This window comes from Amblyomma mixtum, chromosome 3 (assembly GCF_055824585.1).
Source record: "Amblyomma mixtum isolate Tamu chromosome 3, ASM5582458v1, whole genome shotgun sequence".
Classification (NCBI taxonomy): Eukaryota; Metazoa; Arthropoda; class Arachnida; order Ixodida; family Ixodidae; genus Amblyomma; species Amblyomma mixtum.
The window spans coordinates 99,604,757-99,615,493 of record NC_143014.1 but is presented as its reverse complement, the minus strand read 5'-3'; positions in this window follow the sequence as shown (position 1 = coordinate 99,615,493).

Sequence of the window (10,737 nt, the reverse complement as noted above, 5' to 3'; positions counted from 1 at the left end):
TGTACAGTGTTGGTCGAGATGACTTATCTTCTTTCCCCAATCATCGATTTGCTGTGTTTTCCTTTCTCCGATGATTGATTAGTTATGTTTTGCGTTTCCCCAGTGTAATGATCGGAGGCCCAGCCAGCGGAGAACGGCGAGCCAGCCAGGCGCCGTCAGGTATGCGGCCAAAAGCGCGGCTGTTTCTCGGCGTTGGCGTGGACAAAAGCTCTAATCCCCTTCGCCGGCGATGCTGAATGCGGTTCTGGGGCCGGACTGCGCTGCTGGGGACTAGCAGCGGAAACCGGCGAGCCAGTCAGCCGCCATCAGGTATGCGGCCGAAGCGCTGCTGCTCGGGGGAGACAAAAGAGACACTGCGTGGGGCAGCTACTGGCGACGGCATCGGCGTACACAAAGGCGTCTAATCCCTTCGCCGGGAAGGCTGAGCGCGGTGCTTCTCCCGTACTGCCCGTGGACTGACCGACGAGACCCAGTGGCGACGACGGCGGGGCGGCGGCGCCGCTAACTTAACAAAACTTCTGTTTGGGCTAGATGGTGCATAGCTATAAATGAAATGAAATTTAAGCGCACACGAAGCGCATCTCCTCTTGTGTGCGTTTTTCGTGTGCGCTTAAATTTCATTTCATTTATAGCCGCTAACTCATTACCCGCGTGCGCCCTGGGCAGCAGACAAAGGCGAGGGGCGACACGGCTGATTTGTCCCTTCCACCGAACTGAAGAGGTCACCGGTGTGAGCGGTCAGCGCTCGCGTCCCCATCAATCAGGATCGTCACTCAGCAGCAAACGACCTTTGGGCCTGGGAAAACAGTTCGCGACTCAGAGACGCCAAGTTCCTCCTTGCCCGTGTGTGTGTCTGTGCGGTGTGCGGTGCCACGTGGGGAAGGCGGAGCCTAAGAAGACGCTGGCGGCCCATTGGACGCTCAACCAGAGATCAGATTCCCTAGCTGGGTGCCTGGGGAATCTGAACTGCATTTAAGCAGCCATCTGTGGGGTGCCAGATGAGATCCTCCCCCATTTTCTGACTTGGTCTACTTGCTACTGTACAAAATGTAAAATAAACCTTCAAGCTCGCTATTCCTCCCGAAGGCTTCCCTCCGTAGTCAGCCTGCTTCGTCCTAACGCGGTGAAGACCCCGGGTCCGGCTCTACCGGTCACATCAACTGGTTGGCAGCTGTGGGATGGTCTGCGCGGCGTCCTGGCTCCGGTATGGGTAAGTGCACGGTCTTGTCTCTTTTTGAGTTTTGCCAGGTTGTACATATTTGGAATTTGTAGACCTAGGTAATGGAATGTGGCTCCAGAGATTGCCTGGGAATCTTCTCTGACCACTAGTAGAGACTAGCCGTCGCCTGGGAGCAGACATGGACTGGAAAAAGCTGCGCAGACCGGACCTGGTTTTGATATGCGGGAAATTGGGCATCGATTGTGGGTCTATCCGTAGGAAACCGCTCTTAATTGAGGCAACTGAGGCAAGCGGTGCAGACGCGGAGGAGATAGTCGGATGTTGGGAGTACATTCGGGAGGAATTAGAGAAGGCACGGGAACAAAAGAAGCGAGATGATGAAGAAAAAAGGAAGCGTGAAGAGCAAATCGATATCGAGAAAAAACGGCTCGATCAAAAGCGGGAAAGGGAGCTGCGGGAGATCACACGTCAACTTAACCTCGTAAGAATGAAAGCAATACGATTTAGGTTAAGTGTTTTCAGGACAGGCGATGATATGAGGACTTTCCTTGAGAGTTTTGAAGGAATATGTACGGAGGAGCAGCTGGACCTGTGTTATTGGTCAGTTATGCTGCTAGCTTTCCTCCCGTGTGAAGTCGCTAATGTACTTGCGCGCCTGTCGGACGAGGACGCGGAAAATTATGCAAGAGCTAAAAGTGAGCTTTTCATGTATTTTCGAATTCCCGCAGAGGTCGATCTCGAAAGCCAAAGTGAATGTGGTCAGGTACACCACGACAGTGTCAGCGAGCGACTTGGGAGCTGCGCTCAGTCGCCGGAAGACACGGCAGCTGCTCAGAAGTGCCGGGAAGGGGCAGATTTGGTCCCAGAAAGAAGGGTCACTTCGGCAGCGAGGACCGAGGACTTCGGTAAAAATTCTAGCAAACAGTGCAGATCCGCAAGCCGCGAGGGCTCGAGGGATGGTGTAAGCACTAAGGCTAGGAATGAGGAAAAGTGCAGACCCGCAAGCCGCGAGGGCTCGGGGGATATTGTAAGCACTAAGGCTAGCGAAAAGTGCATATCTGCAAGCCGTGAGGGCTCAGAGGATAATGTGGGCACTAATGCTAGCAGTAAGGAAAGGTGCAGCGCGGCGGTTTTGAGCCCAGAGGAGCGTGCACTTTCCGGGAAGAAGGCGGCCGTCTCTAACCCTGAGGCAGATGCTCTGTTGAGAAGTGAGGTTGATTGCTGCGATCGAGAGGGTAGCACACAGGAAAAAAACGCTACGTTAGGCGAACAGCATGGTTCAGGTCCAGTTGCAGGCCAGAGCGTTAGTGTCGTAACCTCGAACAGCAAACCTCAGGAGAGCAATCTATGCTCAGGAAAGAGTAAAGTGCCGACGAGACAGTTCGATACTGCGACATGCAGTGACTCGCCGAAAGCACGAGCCCATTGCTTAAAATCAAGTGGGAAATGCGGCTCGGTGCTGCGTCAGAGAGAAGACGCGGAGGGTGAGGACACCGCTAGAAAGAGAGGCGCGCAGGGCCGATCTGCTAAGGCAGTTTTCAGAAGGCGGCCGCGCGCCGGGAGAACCAAGCGAGAGCGTGCTCTCCTGAGAACAGACACAGTACAGGCCAAAGACACTGGAAAGCTAAAGGCCAGCCAACAGTGCAATCGGCCGAGACAGTCACCGCGGCACGCCAGATGCGACAGGCACCGCACGAGGGCCAGAATGATTCGGCGAGTTCAGACACAGCGAAAGCCACCCGACCCATTGTGGCGACCCTGCGGTAGTTCTTGCGGGACGAGTGAAGCTTGTAGCAGGCCACAGAGAAGCATGCACGGCTACCACGCGAAAGAACGCAGCAGAACGCGTTTCATTCTAAGGCCATTCTTGAATCGAGGGGGGAATGCTCGTTGGCATTGCTTTCTTATGTCGTCCCCCTCCCGCATTCTTTTCAAATCCTGCTCAGGTGTAGGAGACGCGCGGCCGGGGTGCGGAACAAATCAATGTCGCGTCGCGTCTGGAGCCGGAAGAGGTGAACGCGCATTTAAGCCCTTCGGCTTTTGTCGGGTCTCGGCGGCCCCAGCTACTGTTGGTCTGCGACCGCGCCGGGCGCGGCTGAAGAATAGGACCCTTCGTGTCGCGACGGGGGTAGTTAGCAGATTCCAAGAATGAGTCTCTGCTGTTTGCTTTTTCTTTTTTTGCTGCTGCCGAAAGAGTTTTGAGCACATGTAGTTTTGGATGCTCGTCATTAACTTTTGCAGTAGTGGTCTTGCATTTCTTGTAATGCTAATTGTTTGACAATGCACATGTAGTGCTGATGTATAGCAGCGTCCGCTGTCATGCGGAAATGCTGGAGAGACGGGCCATTGTAGGACACTGGCATAAGCGCCTGGAGTCTCTTTGTTTAAGGATTAGACCGATTAATGTGAGTCGGGCTCCGATACTGAGGAAAGCTTTGCCAGGGGCGCTATGCCGGAAGGCCCGAGTTTGGCGCTCGCCCGAGTTTCATCCGAGTTTGCGATGACGGCAGTCAGTGAACGAAGATAGCGCGGAACGTGCGCAGGCAGCGGACAATAAAATGTAGAGATAAAGCCACGTAAAGGCGATACAAGCGCACCCTGCGCGCCTGTTTCACACTTCAAACACAATACACTGCGCAATACCAGGCCGCAGCGCTACCTGAAGTTATCAGAGCCATATCAGCAATCGCGAAATCGTGACTTCTCTGCTATCTATCTGCACACTCGCCGCTAGCTGTTTGACACGCCTTTTCGGGCGCGTCAAAGGCGTGTCTTCTCTTTCAGGCTCTATCTGTCTCTCCATTTCCGAAGACGAACAGTGCGCACTTGGTGCACTCTTGTATCAACCGTTTCTCTTCTCTGGAATACGTTAAAAGGCAACAGATAATATTATGAACATTTTGTTCATTTCCAAATGTATTTTAAAATCTGAATCCAATGAAGCGTTGTTGAAAAGCATAGCTTTAGGAAATTAAGAAAGATATGACACTTTCTGCCGCTAGAGGCGATTGTGAGGCCATTGCTTGCAGCGTGGCTTGCATACGAACAAGAGCGGCAGCCCACCGTGTCGAAAACGAGAGAGCTCCTGCGCTGACACGCCGCCGGTAGCGCTGCCTTCGACTGGAAAGACTGGGAAACTACTACACGCTGAATCTGTCTTATTTTTCGGCCATTGCGATAATATATTTTATTGTGTCGTATATCATAATATAACAGTCAGGACTCATGCATCTTCTGGCTTGCATAATAAAGAAAAGCAAAAAACTGAACTTCACTGCACCCCGCGTCACTGCTGCTCTCTGCAGTGACCTCAGGTGGAGCTCTCCGCTGCTACGGCCGCTGCCGCACCCCGCTATGGCCAACCATTGCTTTTAGTACGCTCTTGCCCAATCGCAGCGGTATAAATTGGCCGTGCGAGCGGTTGTTATACGGTGTGAGAAAAAAAAATTGCTGTTTGGCTGTATTCAATGATTCTGTAGCGCCCGGCGACGCTATAAAGCGCCGGCGCTGAGATCGGCGTTACAGCGCGCGCTAGAGGAAAATAAAGACGGACAGCGCGTGCTCGTGGCGCAGGCCCGGCACGGGCAGTTCGGAACTAGAAGCCTGCCACGCTGGTCGTCTCTCTCTGGTGCTCCGCTGCGACCCCGCAAAACCCTCAACAATTCATTACGTATGCCTGTTGTGTGACGCCTCTTTAGTGCACTGCGGATGCGATGAGCGTGCTACCCAGCGACACAACTCATCCTATGTCATCAGACGCTGACTAAAAGCTGTGAAGGGGGTGGCGCGCGCATCTGCGTAGTATTTGTTAACGTCGCGCACTTCCAAGGTTTTGCGGACTGGTTTGGTCCCTAACGTCGATCGCCGTTGTATACCGCAGGGACATCGCATTAATATCATTCGGGCAGGTGAGGGATCCTGTTTGTAATAAAGGAATCGGACTTATAACAGAGAAAGGGGTTACGGTTGTGAAGTACGCAGTGCTTGCGTGCTGGAAATTACAAACACTTTATTGCACTGGGTCTGGAGCAGCGAACGTTTGTCGATCCCAGATGTGTTTGACACGTTGATGCTGAGCTTTATCGCCGATGAAAGGACGGCCAAGCCAAACACCTGTAATGCGATGTTGTTGGAGTAGGACGTGCTCCAAGCACCGGTTCGTCGTCGTGCTCCGTGTTTGACGCCTTGCAAGCAGGTGTGACGCGCCTTCAGCGTTGTGCTGTGTCTTACGTGGTTGCAACAGGCTATAGTGTTGTGCAATATTGGTACGCGAGCGAAGAAATCGGCGGCTTTCGCCACGTTGCGTGTCCTTCGCAGAGGTGCTTAGATTTATCAGCGATGACGTCCGTTTTGCCTGTTATATTTCGATGGTCAACATCGTCGATGTCTGTCAGCAATCAGCACAGCCGCGCAGCATACCTGTAGCCGGGAGGGATGTTGGGAGTGGCCCACCCATAGCGCGTACGCCTATAATTTATGTACGGCACACCGGGGGCGTGACCAATGGTTTTGACTGATAGGTGAACTCGGAGCTAAACTCGTGAACGGCGAAGTGCCCCGAATTCATCTCGGGACTGTCATGGCGGCAGCAGCAGCAGCCTGGGTAATCGCTTCCTCTGACGGCAAATGCAAGTACGGCCGGCTGGACCCGTTTACTGCCTTGGACGACGACGAATTCCAGCGACATTTTCGCCTCTCCAAAAAATCGGTACGATGGTTGTGTAAATAGTTAGGCGACGACCCACGCCTGCGGAGAGTGCGTACCGGGCTTCATTCGTTTTCGGTCGAAGAGCAAGTCCTCTGCACCCTCCGGTTCTTCGCGACCGGGAGCTTCCAGGGGAGCGTCGGCGCAGACCGCTTTATTGGACGCCAATAAAGCACTGTGAGCCGCTGTGTGAGGGACGTCTCCGACGCGCTCATCGACGCGGCTGTGCAGAAGCGGTGGCTCGCTTTGCCCACGACTGCGGCCGAGCGTGCGTATGTTGAGGAGCGTTTCCTTCTACGCGGCGGCATCACAGACGTCGTGGGATGCGTCCACAGGACCTACATTGGCGTAAAGGCCCCTTTGAAGTCCAGCCCTGACATGGTGAAGGCCAACTATTTCACGAGGAAGGCACATTATGCATTGAACATTGCAATCAGTAAAAAATAATTGTTCTCGCCAAGTCCTTTGGGCTACTCTACAGCACAGTGCCAAAGTCGGTCCCAGACTCTTTTGGCGAAGACTGGATCAGCCGCTAACCGGTTCCACAGAACAATTAATAACATGCCAGGTACCTTAAGAGAGGCCCACAAAAAAAAAGTGGGCTCCTCGGCAACGGAGAAATCGAAAGTTGCAGATGGCCACTTGTTAATCGGGCCACTGCAGAGCACTCACCACTGTGCTAATTAATTAAATCCGACGAATGAATGTCATCTTTCACACAAACCTCTCACTTGCATCTAAAAAGTATAGTCACAATGCTGCAGAATCGGGAAGATAACCGCCACTGCTGACCAAAAGCCGGTGCGAGCTCATTGACAACGAATTTAGGACAGCTCACATTAACGCGGTATGCATGAACTGAACAGATACATGCAGTTCAGTTCAGAACACGGCATAATATTCAAGCGATTCTGAACAAAACAAGTTTTCTCATTCAAGTCACGCGAAATTCAACTTGTGATGAAAAAAAAAAGTTAGATAAAAAAGTTTCACCATGCGGGATTTGAACCCACGCAATCCCATTGCCTGTCGACTCTCCGGAGCGTAGCGTTAGACCACACGGCCAAAGAAAAGCGCGGAGTGACACACCTCTATTTTTTTTTGCGGACCAATTCCGTAGCCTTCACAGCGTTGCACATGTACCTCGTCGCCATTGGCGGTCAGCTGATGACGGGCGTTGGTAGCGTTCCCTCGCGGTACAAAGTAAAATTTAATAATGCATAAATCACTCCAAAGCGCTTTAAATCCAAATCTTGCACACTATAAAATGCTTATAAAGGTGTATTAAGTGCATTATAAAATTCAACAAACCTCGTTTGTCTAATTGCACACGCAGTGCACTTGGTGGAGCGACACACAAATGAAAAGTGCACCTGCGGTTGGCTCACGTGACCCGTTCTTTGTAGACCGCCCAAGAAGCCGATGCGGTGGCGCCCATGTGATGATAAAGCACGGAATATACCCAGATAACCCAATGAAGTTTGAGGCGTGGCGAGGGTGGGATTTTGTCTTGCTACCATTAGTTCACTCATCTGAGGGCGTCGCCAGAGCTCGGGAAGATTCCGAGTTTCAGCAAACTCGGGCCTTCCAGCATAGCGCCCCAGGTTAAGCAAAGGTGACGGCACTATGCGGTCATGCAAATGAGGGGAAGTAAGCACGCTCGTAATTCTAGTGGTAATTACGAGTTGTACTCCATAACAAAGAGGGCGAGAAAACTGAAACGCGAGCGCCTCAGCACGTGTTTTCTCCGTGGCCCTGTTGGAAGTGCTTAAGTTCCCGAGAGAAAAAGTTTGGATTTGTTTCTCCGCATTTGCATCTCCGAAGCGTCACCGTTTTGTTCCTTTTGTCGTCTAGTTAGAGCGGTTTTCTTTGTTCAAAATTCGGAAGCGAGTGTCTTCCAGTACAAAGGAAAACACAAAATTGGCTCAACTAGGTCCGGTAGGCCAGTTTTCCAGGCATGCGCTTTCGAGCGAGGGCTGTGGGGTGTATCAAAATTTACAGCCTTTGTCTAACCTTATCCGAAAACCTGGCAGTTCTCAGAGGCTGGCCGTGTGCTGCCCTGCTGGAGGTATGGGCTTAGCGTAGGCCTGATCACTTATGCTCCGTTTCGAGGACCCCTGCCAGATGTGCAGGACCTCCTCGCCGACCTGTCGAGCAGAAGGACTCGGACGCTGACGTACATTCGTGGTGCACCGATCAGCTGCAACCACTTCGTGACGTCTTCTTGGCGGCGGACGGACTGTAATGATCGGAGGCCCAGCCAGCGGAGAACGGCGAGCCAGCCAGGCGCCGTCAGGTATGCGGCCAAAAGCGCGGCTGTTTCTCGGCGTTGGCGTGGACAAAAGCTCTAATCCCCTTCGCCGGCGATGCTGAATGCGGTTCTGGGGCCGGACTGCGCTGCTGGGGACTAGCAGCGGAAACCGGCGAGCCAGTCAGCCGCCATCAGGTATGCGGCCGAAGCGCTGCTGCTCGGGGGAGACAAAAGAGACACTGCGTGGGGCAGCTACTGGCGACGGCATCGGCGTACACAAAGGCGTCTAATCCCTTCGCCGGGAAAGCTGAGCGCGGTGCTTCTCCCGTACTGCCCGTGGACTGACCGACGAGACCCAGTGGCGACGACGGCGGGGCGGCGGCGCCGCTAACTCATTACCCGCGTGCGCCCTGGGCAGCAGACAAAGGCGAGGGGCGACACGGCTGATTTGTCCCTTCCACCGAACTGAAGAGGTCACCGGTGTGAGCGGTCAGCGCTCGCGTCCCCATCAATCAGGATCGTCACTCAGCAGCAAACGACCTTTGGGCCTGGGAAAACAGTTCGCGACTCAGAGACGCCAAGTTCCTCCTTGCCCGTGTGTGTGTGTGTGTCTGTGCGGTGTGCGGTGCCACGTGGGGAAGGCGGAGCCTAAGAAGACGCTGGCGGCCCATTGGACGCTCAACCAGAGATCAGATTCCCTAGCTGGGTGCCTGGGGAATCTGAACTGCATTTAAGCAGCCATCTGTGGGGTGCCAGATGAGATCCTCCCCCATTTTCTGACTTGGTCTACTTGCTACTGTACAAAATGTAAAATAAACCTTCAAGCTCGCTATTCCTCCCGAAGGCTTCCCTCCGTAGTCAGCCTGCTTCGTCCTAACGCGGTGAAGACCCCGGGTCCGGCTCCACCGGTCACATCACCAGTGATTTATCGGGTGGGTGTTCGTGAACTTACCTAACTGGTTATTGTCCTCACCGAGAGTGGGGACATAAGAGTTTAATACCAGCTGTTTGGGAGGGACCGAGGGCTGGTTTCGTCAGGTAACACTACGGGTCAGTCAGCTCCTTGGTGGTCTGGCAACCTCTGATCGCTGACGTCACAAGGGCATACTCGCCCCGCATCGTCTGCTGCTGCGCTCTGTTCGCTGCATTGAGGTGGTTGAGGTGCTTGCTCGCACATCGTGGACGGCGGTCGCTCGACAAGTTTTTTTCTCTTAGCTTAGCGAAATAACATGCATTTTGCGTGTTTTCTTTTCGGAAGCCTTAAGCCTACTACGCGAGCTTAGTGATCCTTGAGAATAATAATAATAATAATAAAATTGTTATTTCCACTTTCCAGTACAAATGCGGGCCTGCTAAAGTAGACTTGCTCGTGGCGCCTCTTTTCTGATTATTGAGGAGACAGAAGTCGGTGCACCCCTGCTTTATTATTTACACTTAGAAGCAGCAAAGTGCTCCCGTATGTGAAAAACGGCACGTGCCATGCATGCCTTAGCCGACGTGCGCCGTGAATGGCGTCTGTCGGTGGCTGTCCTTGCCCGCTTTTAAATAAACTCAAATTATCACAAGGGGGCACTACAGTAAGCTTGCGGAACGAAAGGAGCAGAGAAAAGTGCCAAATGCGACTGCCTCCCCGCTGCATGTGTGTGTGTGTGTAAGTCGAACATACATTTATTTCGGCTAGCAGAACCCTTTTGCAGAACGAAGGCGCTAGCAGAAGCCAACACGACTCGAATGTTTCACTGCCCGCACCGACGGATAGTCGCCGCCACCTAAATCAAGATAATAACCAACCTTAATAATAATAATAATCATCTTCAAGATAATAGTGCATCATTTAGTCTTTACTCTGCGTGCGCTAAGTCCGCAAGGAATGCGACGATTACGATTACTGCAGCCACGCGCTGAGGTTGCTTACATAGCTGTGCTCAAACAGTGCTGATCGCTTGCTTGGCATGACGCAAGGTGGGCTCTCCATGTCTTAAATATTATCTACTCTTGCTCAGAAAATGTAGTTTCACTCTTTGCACACTACGATAACACTGCAATAAGAGCCGATGTTGCTATCACCTGCTTGGGAAACGCTTCGCTTACGTACGGCGCTTCTTGCTAATTGCTTCTGCTTCCTCCGATGTCACCAATACTTGATTTTAAGTCGCTTTACCTGAAAATACGTTTGGACACCACTTGCATTAATGAAAACAGCCAAATTCGTTGTCTACAGTCGACGCCGACGACCGCTGCTGGCTGCATACCGACCTTCAACACACATGCTCTGCAGACCGGGTCACATCGGCACTTCTCCCTTACTGTATGGGTGTCCTGCGATCTAGGCAGTCGTCGCTTTGAAGTCACTGCAGCCGTGCTCTGGCGACGAGGGCTCGTTGTTCCTCGAGGTCCGAGCTGGACAGGGCCGCCTCCCAGCCCTCCCGCATTGGCTGATTTATGATGACAATTCCCTCTCCGCAATCACCGAAATCGCAAACACGAATCCTGCGGACTGGCTAGGCCTCGTCACAAAAGTGGCAAGGGGCCGGCGGTCTGCCGTCTACCGAAATTTAAGAATCTGGCAAAAGTTCACCGAAGGTCATTGTTTACACTGCT